Genomic DNA, 8,242 nt, shown 5'->3' on the forward strand with positions numbered 1-8,242 from the left:
ACCACGAGATCTTGCCCTTTGACTTTCCACGGACAGGCTTTGAACAGTGGACCTCTCCACCCGGTTGTGTTAGGTCAGCTCAGAGGGACACCTGGGAGCAACATCCGGGCCAAACCGACAGCTACATCCCCTCCGTGTAGACCCGATGCGTCCGTTTTCCCCCTCCAGGTGCCGGCGGCGGCGCCGTCCGTTAGGGGGGCCACGCCCCTGAGATGCATGTCGCCTCTTTGAACATGCCACAACACCACCTCGCATGTATGAGGGTCCGGTACGATGCTCCGGTGGCATTGCTACCCCCCCCCCCAAGGCCCCCGTCCCGCCTAACCGTGGAGCGGTTGACCACGAGATCTAGCCTTTTGACTTCCCACGGACGGGCTTTGACCAGTGGACCTCTGCACCCAGTTGTGTCAGGTCGCCCGTAGGGACACCCGGGAGCAACATCCGGGCCAAACCCACAGCTACATCCACCGTGTAGACCCGACGCGTCCGTTTCCCCCCTCAAGGTGCCGGCGCCGTCCATGAGGGGGGCACACCGCGGACGTGAGGGGGGTCACACTCTGGAGACGGGTGTCGGGCGTTTGCAACCGCCACAAAACTTTTGTCGGCATAGCTGTTTTTGATTTTAATAAAATATAATGATCTATATTCAAAAGAACATGACCGCACATTATTAACGTGCTCGAAAAAATACAAACTATATATATATATATATTCATAATATATGAAAAAAAATACAAACTACATATATATTCATATGTATGTTTATATTTAACATGCTACATGTTAGTTTATATAATAATACATAAAAAAGCTTAAAAAACTACATATGAAAAAAAAGTCTACCTATGCCGACGGCTATGCCGTCGGCATAGAGACGGCCAGGTTTTAGGCGGCGGGCGGCGTGCCGCGGATCGCTGGCGTGGCTGGTATGCCGACGGCAGCCGTCGGCTTAGCTCGTGGACAGTGCGCCGCGGATCGGTGACGTGGCATGACGATATATGCCGACGGCCGCCCGTCCAGGCCGTCGGCATAGATTTGACGACGTTAACCGCTGGTCACGGGCGGGGTCGCCGGGCCCACGGGTATGCCGACGGCCTGGGTATGCCGACGGTTGCTGTCGCCATGTTCGCAGCTGGGCCGACGACATATGTATGCCGACGGGTGCCGTCGGCTTAGCTCGTGGTAGCCCGACGGCCAAGATACGCCGACGGCCAAGACGTGGTTGTCGGCATAGCGCAAAGTAGGCCGACGGCAGCCGTCGGCATTGATTTGGCCGTCGGGGTAGGGCCAGTTTCCGGTAGTGAGAGACACCTCTGAGATTTGGGAACCAGCTCCCTTCATGTTTCGTGGGTCGCTCCCATGGCTCACGAGGCGACAGCCGCTGCCTCCCCAACAACCATCTCCATCGTGCTCCCCTTCCTCGTTGTCGCCACCAGCGGCGGTAGGGCGACCCGTCACGGACGTGGATTTTTAGAACATCTACACCCGGGCCCTGCTATCCTAGTTGTCCAATATTGCTTTAAGATCTATGCAACACAACTAACTTTCTATCTGAAATTTTCTCTTTTTTGTTTTTCTCACATAAAACATGTTTTGAAGTTCAAACCTTTGCAGCGTGGCAAAGCTTTCTATCTAGAATCTAGCATAGATCTTTCAGATTTTTTGGATAGAAAGCTTTGCCACGCTGTAAAGGTTTGAACTTCAAAACATGTTTTATGCGAGAGAAATAAAGAAAAAGAAATGTGTTTGCATGAATCGTGAAGCGCAGAATGGATGGCTAGATAGGGAAGGCGTGGGTACAGGTGTTCTATTATATATTTTCGGACCCGTCACCCGCCTCCTTCTTCTTCCCTGTGCTGCTCCCGGGTGTGCCGTCTTCCTCACAAGCAGCGACTCGCCTCCCTCCCTCCCCGTCCTCCGTGGCCTTGCCTGGGGGTGACGCGGCCATAGGCGGGTGCAGGGACGGTGCGAGTTGCGGCCTTCAAGCCCTGGTGATGCAGCTCCTAGCGTGGGGGTCGCCGGTCGTGGATGGGTTCCCGCTGCTGCCGGATTTGGTGCTTCTTGTTGGTCTTCATGGGCACGGCCCTCTTCTCGTCAGTGGCCCTTGCGGCTGCTATTTTGGGCATCCAACAGCACAGATCTTGGTCGTGATTCGTCTCCATGCGGGAAAGGTGCGAGTTTCTCTTTGGGTGGCCGTGGTAAGTGGAGTGGCGCTAGTGCGGCAGCAGGGGAGGCTAGCTGCGTGCTTGCGGTCCACCACCCATGGGTGCTGGGTGAGGGTGGATCCCCTCGGCCGTCAGAGCGGAGGCTCTGGATGGTAGGCGTGGCGGCACAATTCCGGCAGGTGTTGTGGGGCGGGTGCTTGCGTGTCCCCTCGGCTGTTTCGCCGGCGAGGTGGTTCACTTTGGAATTTGGAGGCGTTCGTCGACCGTGTGTGGTCTTTGCCACTACCCCACTCTGCTTTGGTCTGTTGGAACCGCAGTCCTCTCTCACTATCAGCTAGAGGTAGAAGAAGACACAAGAAATTCCGGCCGACGCACGAATGCCGCCGTGGACGCACGCACGCCCCAATCTTCTTTATCTTTTCAATGGCTACATGGCTGGCTCTCACTACAAGCAGTATAAGGGGGATGGAGTTTATACGGATGCACACGCACTACCCCGTACCCAACTCCTCCGGATCACCCGGCCACGATCCGCATGTGCTGCTGCGCACAGGACGCGCTCCTACGCGCCCACGCTGCTGCACTCCAACAGATCGACAAGCCTATCCCGTGAGTCTCGCTAACGACCTGAGCCAACTATCCATACGACTCCTAACTCGAGCACGCCTCGGCCAAACACCTGCGTACCGACCTGGACTAGACACACACGTACACACACGCGCAAACACCCGCCATGGACTCGACCGTGCACTGACACCGGTCGCCACCATCACGAGGCATGGCTTGATGCTAACATGGTCATCGTCTGCATCTCTTCTTCATCGGCCATGGCGGATGGACCTAGGTGATGGTGGCCATGTCCCGAGCGAAAGCTTTGCCTGGCGGTGTCGGTGCCAGTGATAGCAAGGCTCTTGTGCGTCGTTCCCCTCCTTGGAGTTGTCACTGTGTGTGGCCTCCATCCTCATTGGGCTCTAGGTGAAAACCTTTGGCTGGCTTGTTCCAGACCGAGCGGTGGCGGTGCAGTGGCGTCATTCCCTTCTTGGAGGCCTCGTCTTGTGAGCAAGGTCCCATTTTGCTAGTCGCCAAGGTGGGTTCATAGATGGCAGCTTCTTCTCTTTGTGTGATGGTTTCGTGCTTCGACGGTGGTGCTCTCTCGAGGAGCTTGGTCCGGTGAGGTCGTTGTGTTCGAAGGCCTCCATTTGGGGTCTTGGCATCAGTGTCCTGCTGCGCTCTAGGGAGGTGAGCATTTCATTGTCTGACGGTGTGACACCCTTCGAGCCAGGGCGAGGAACAGGGGACTCCTTTCGGCGATGGAACAAGTTGGTGTTAGTGTGCCGGATGTCCAAGCGATAGCGATGACATAGCCTCTGTCCATGGCTGACCTCCTTTGTGAGGTGGCCTCTTTCTCGGCGTCGGTTCTTCGATCATGTTTGAGGGCTTTCTGGGCTTTGTTGCTGCTCCTGGGCACCCATGTATCATGCCAGAGTTTTTTCTCCAAGTTTACTTGTTTCGCCTTACAACCATTCCGCACCGGTACTCGGCACGATTCAGTTAGTGCATGCTGTGCGTTGTAAACTCGTGTATAAATCTCCAAGCTTTTTTATTTTGAAGGTATAAATCTCCAAACATTTTTAAGGCAATCTCCAAGGTTTTTTAAGGTAATCTTCAAGCTGATGATCATTACAAGTGTTGTCGGGATATAATTTCTTCTTTAGATATATAATTGAAGTGCGTGTGATCATGGGGTCGGAGCCTCTGCCTAGTGATACACCACATTGGGCGTTCTGAAAATAGAATTTCTCATACTTCAAATCTAGCTACAGTATCAAAATTTCAAAGAAAATTTCAAGTCTTATTTTAATGATAAAACATATTCTTACTTCTTGAGTAACTACAACAAATTAAATTTGCCTCGGGATAGGAGCAGAGAAAAAAACATGATGTGGTTTTTTGGATAGAGAATATATTAACATCGTCAAGAAGGCCCCAATTACACTAAGTTCTAACTAAAATTTTGGTGATCCGATGGCTAAGGTACATTGAATTGTGCAGCTCCCATTGCTCACAAGTCACAACTCATTACCATATCGTGTTGACATTCCGTTTAAAAGACAGGCATATTAGTTGGCTTGTGAATTGCAGCAACAAAGTTTGTACCACCTTCTGTTTAGATTTAATATGATGAATACTAATCACAATGAAACGAGGGCCATCAAGCATTTAGATGGACCCACCTCTACTCAATAGGTGCGTGCGGTACGTGTCTCTGATCGTCAGTAGCTCTCTCATAGCATCCCCAATCTGCATGCGATCAGTTGGCAGTTCCTTCGAACATAATATCCCAATGTGCAGAACTGAAGTGATGCATGAAGCTTGCATTTCTGTTCCTTCCCCCGGTGAAGATAATAAGCACAGATCCACCAGGTTGGTGGCTTGGTCCCTCAGTGCTATCTCGACGTAACTATGTAGGTTTAGATCTTGCAGAAACCCACCATCAGTTGGCCTTTTACCAGTGAACAACTCTAACAACATTATTCCATAGCTATAGGTATCACCATAGACCGAGACTTCATTTCCTTGACCGTACTCTGGAAAAGAAATGCATGTGCAATTAGTTTCGAATGAGAAATTGGTACATAAAAGATGAGCAGCAGTGGTGATTGGTTAATGGCAAACCTGGGGCAGCATATCCAGTTGTTCCCCTTCTTGTAACCCAACCACTTGATATCTCTAGGAAGCTAGTATCATCCTGATGCAAGAACCTTGCAAGTCCAAAGTCACCCACATGGGCAACCATGTCATTGTCGAGGAGAATATTGCTTGGCTTAAGATCACAGTGAACTATTGGCACTGGCTTATTGTGGTGCAGATATTCTAGTGCTGAAGCTACATCAATGGCAATGTCTACCTTTTGGGTAAGACTGAGCACCCCATTGCCCCCATCTTCCACGAGACGGCTGTGTAGCCATTGATCAAGATTTCCATTCGGCATGAACTCAAATACGAGAGCTTTGAAGTCTAGACCCTTGAAATCAATACTTGAGCAGACTGTCAATATCTTCACAAGGTTTCGATGTCTGATGCATCTTAAAGTCTCACATTCTGCAACAAAGCTTTGAGATGCCCCTCGCTGCTGGAGGTTGAGCACCTTGACAGCGACAATCACTTCCTGATCTTCATTCATCATTGTTCCTTTGTACACTGAGCCGAAGCTTCCTGTGCCTAAGAGATTCTCAGAAGCAAAACCACTTGTTGCTCTCACTAATTCACCATAGGTAACCCTCATATGTTGTCCACTATGGAGCGATGGAACCTGTCCTATCTCTGTAAACTTGCTTTTCAATTTCCGTTGTGCAAATAGTGCAAATAGTACTACTAAGATAATGCAAATAACTGCACTGCCTACTGAGATCAACACGACAAGCTTGTGAGACCACTTCTTGGATGTATGATTTGAGCAGGGATGCAAGTTAAATTGGGAGATTCCTCCACATAAGCCATAGTTCCCTTCAATCAGAGCTGCACTTGCATTCAGAAATAATCCATGTTTCGGAACTTCACCCACAAAATTGTTGAATGATATATTGAGGGTAGCGAGCCCCTGCATGTCCCCAAGGAAGAATGGGATCTCACCGGACAAGTTGTTTCTTGAAACATCAAGAACTAGAAGGCCTTTCATCTGTGACATTGATGCTGGAATCGTGCCCTGAAATTGGTTTCCTTCCATACTGAGATACTGCATACTTCCACACTGAGCTAGAGAAGCAGGAATTAATCCAGTTATCCTGTTGTCAGACACATCCAGAGATCCAATATTCACCAGATTACCAACTTCTAAAGGAATTTTCCCAGTTAACTTGTTGCCCTGAACCTCCACAGAAACAGACAGTGTCGATATGAGGAAAATCTCTTTTGGTATTGGACCAACAAGCCGATTGAATGCTAGGCTCAGCACCATCAGAGGGCAGCTTCCAAGGCTGGATGGTATGGGGCCAGTAAGCACATTTTGGGCGAGGGCAAGTATACTTAATGCTGTTAGATTTCCAAGCATTGGTGGAATTGGTCCAGATAAACTGTTGTTGTTTAAGTATAGTTCAGCCAGGATCCCAAGGTTACCAATCGATTCAGGAATTTTTCCATGTAGGAAATTGCCATCCATCTGCAAGAGTTGCAAGTTGACAAGGTTTCCAATTCCTTCAGGTATATTTCCATGCAGCATGTTGCCTGTCACGCTAAAATATTCTAAGTTTGTGGAAAGATTTGCTATTGAATTTGGTAGCACCCCTTCTAGTTTGTTATTGTCAAGAGCTAGGTATGATAGCATACTACAGTTTGTCAAGCTAGAAATGAAATCCCAATCGGCATCATTCCTTGCCTCTAGTTGGGTATTTGAGAGAAGCAGTCTCGATAAGCTCTTCATGGTAGCTCCAAGACATTTTGGTATTACTCCGGAAAAAAAGTTGTCAGACAATTGAACTAGTTCAAGCATTGAAGCATTACACAAAGACTCCGGGATGGACCCATGAAATCTGTTATTGTCCATGGTAAGTTGCTGGAGTTGTGTAAACTTATTACCCAAGTCATCTGAAATGGATCCACTCAGGTTGTTGTATTGCACATTGAAAAATTGGAGGGATGAAAGATTATATACAGAAACTGGTATGGAACCCTCGAGTTGATTCCCGTTGAGATAAAACTCAACGACAGAACTGAGTTTCCCGAGAGTGTGAGGAATTGAGCCTGTAAGATTATTAGATGTGAGAGAAAGCACGTTAAGGAGATTCAGATTTCCTAATGATTCAGGGATGCTACCGGTTAGGCCATTTGACTGGAAATCTAGAATTAGTAAATTAGATAGATTTCCTAGGGAAGCTGGAATCGGTCCTGAGAGTCTGGTTCGTGGCTAGATACAAAATCTGTAATTTTTGGAGGCCACCAAGAGAGGCAGGAACAGAACCTGACAGACCATTAATGTTAAGGTATAAACTGGTCAAGTTTCTAAGATTTGCAATCTCTGTAGGAATTTCTCCTACTAGCATGTTTGATACCAGATGAAGAACGATCAGACCTTTCAGGTTTCCAATCTCCGCGGGAATGTTTCCTGTAAGGTTGTTGTACCCAAGAGCCAGCACCTCTAGATTATGCAGGGATGACAACTCCCGCGGCACCGAGCCTTTATGCATGTTGTGACTCAGATCAATAACTCGAAGCTGGACACAAGCGGCCAGTGTCGGTGGGATCTCCCCGCCGATGGAGTTCCTGCTGAGGTTCATATACTCGAGTTCTACGAGATGTCCAACCTCTGAAGGTATGGTACCGGAGAAGCGGTTCTCTTGGAGGCCAAAATGCCTGAGGTAAGTTAGGTTACCTATGGAAGAGGCAATGGAGCCAACAAGGTTGAGCCCACCAAGATCCAGTGCTACGACACGGCCGCGGCGGCGGCCCCGCATGCCACATGCCACTCCGCGCCATTGGCACATAAGGATCGACTGGTTTCCCCATGCATTCAGTGCTTGGAATGGGTCTCCATTGATCAGAGCCCTCAGTGACATGTGCGCTTGGTGGTCAGTGGTGCTTGTTGTGGCAGTGTCAGCAGTGGACACCAAACACGGGAGGCAAAGGGAGGCAAACACCAAAAACTCCATGGCTATCATGATCGACATGTTTAGGCGATGCAAACAATGGCTGGTTTGCAGGCTAGAAGCTTTGTTGTGCTTATATATATAGTGATTCTTTCCTTTTCGTTTCTTCTTTTGCGGGGAACTCAGATAGTCATTTGCTTGGGCCCGTCGGTTTCATTCTTGGCATTTTCTGTCCGAAAGATCCCGGATATATTTCCGAAGGATCCAACAAGTTGCTGTCGAAACAAGAAAAATGATTTGATTGGGTCGAGCAATTGCTCAGCAACTTCTGAACAGCCTCCAGTTTATACCCAGTGTCACATCAAGGACTAGAAAGTCCATTAACACAGCCGGCAAGCAGTTGATCCAGTCTCGAGTGTCAATTTTGTAATACAAGCAAGAAGTTGATGGGATGATGGGTCGAGCCTCTCTGATTGACTAGTTACCATGGTTAGG

General features: G+C 48.9%; 1 pseudogene; it reads right to left on the reverse strand.

Annotated features, from left to right (window-relative positions):
• Positions 1-4,385: 4,385 nt before the first annotated feature.
• LOC119318728 lies at positions 4,386-7,828 on the reverse strand (annotated as a pseudogene).
• Positions 7,829-8,242: the final 414 nt, after the last annotated feature.

The sequence above is a fragment of the Triticum dicoccoides genome, chromosome 6A (assembly GCF_002162155.2).
Source record: "Triticum dicoccoides isolate Atlit2015 ecotype Zavitan chromosome 6A, WEW_v2.0, whole genome shotgun sequence".
Classification (NCBI taxonomy): Eukaryota; Viridiplantae; Streptophyta; class Magnoliopsida; order Poales; family Poaceae; genus Triticum; species Triticum dicoccoides.